Below are 1,376 nucleotides of genomic sequence, written 5' to 3'. Positions count from 1 at the left end.
TTAGGGGTCAGTAGAGTAATCTGGCCCGTTTTTTTGATATTTTTTTAATAGAAATTTTTATTCTATAATAGAACTTTTTTCACATATCATGAGCTATATCGTGGAGTGTATAAACAAATTTTTTAACAATTTTTTGATGACATCTGTCGGAGAAATGGCTGGGTGAATGACTTGCGTTTTTTCACTGGCGGACACGATTTCTCTTGTTTGGATCAGCTGAAACTCAACAACCCAATTTATTCTTAAAAAGAACATGAATGGTTATTGTTCGTACTAGAATCATGAAAAAATGTTGATAAATATATAACTAATTATTTTTTTTTAATTTTCCTCATGTTTTTTTACAAAAATTTTATCACAACATTGTCCATAAATTATAAAAAAATATTAATCTAACATGGTCGACAGCCAGGCGTTTTGTGAACATAAAAAAGAATAGGTTGAGTATTCCGCCAGTTTAAAAACGTGTGTTTTGCGAAAAACGCGTTTAAAGGGTCAGTAGAGTAATCTGGCCTGCTTTTTGACATTTTTTTCATAGAAATTTTTATTCTATTATAGAACTTTTTTCACATATCATGAGCTATATCGTGGAGTGTATAAACAAATTTTTTCAAAATTTTTTGATGACATCTGTCGGAGAAATGGCTGGGTGAATGAGATGCGTTCTTTCACTGCGGAACAATTTATTTTTAAAAAGTACGTGAATGGTTATCGTCCTTACTAGAATCATGAAAAAATTAAGACAAATAGAAAAGTAATTAACGTTTTTTTTTAAATTTCCATCATGTTTTTTACATAAAGTTTGTCATAACATTGTCAATATACTATAAAAATTTATTAATCTTATATGGACAAAGCAATGCGTTTTGCGAACATTACAAAAAAAAATTAAGCAAATCGGTTGAGTAGTTCAACCGGAGTCATGGAACTTACCATATAACTGTTGTGCTGAAATCTTCTAAAAGTACGCAAAAATCCATTGTATATAGATACATATACACATGTCAAAATCAACTTAACTCGTCATGCTGATAATTTATGTAAAGTAACCCAATAAAGTCTACATCCCTACAAGTACCCTACTGATGGATTTGCCAATGCACTTACATTGTTTATGTCAATCGTGATGGCCGGAGGCACTTGCAACTTATAATTCTTGCAATAGATTTGTATGTGTAAGAATGAAATAGTTGAATTTTTTAGTATTGTCACCACTGATAATGAAATGATGAGAATGACTGTTGATGTTTAAATTAACTAATTTTGTTTCCGCCAAAAAGAGACATTACATAAATAGGAGTTTAAAGAAGTTGTGAAATAACTATGTAGCTTAATACCTTACCGTATATCAAAAGTGTTCCATGTGCAAGTCTTTC

Source organism: Bactrocera latifrons, unplaced genomic scaffold, assembly GCF_001853355.1.
Source record: "Bactrocera latifrons isolate USDA-ARS-PBARC rearing strain unplaced genomic scaffold, ASM185335v1 scaffold_454, whole genome shotgun sequence".
NCBI lineage: Eukaryota > Metazoa > Arthropoda > Insecta > Diptera > Tephritidae > Bactrocera > Bactrocera latifrons.
This window is presented reverse-complemented; position numbering follows the sequence as displayed.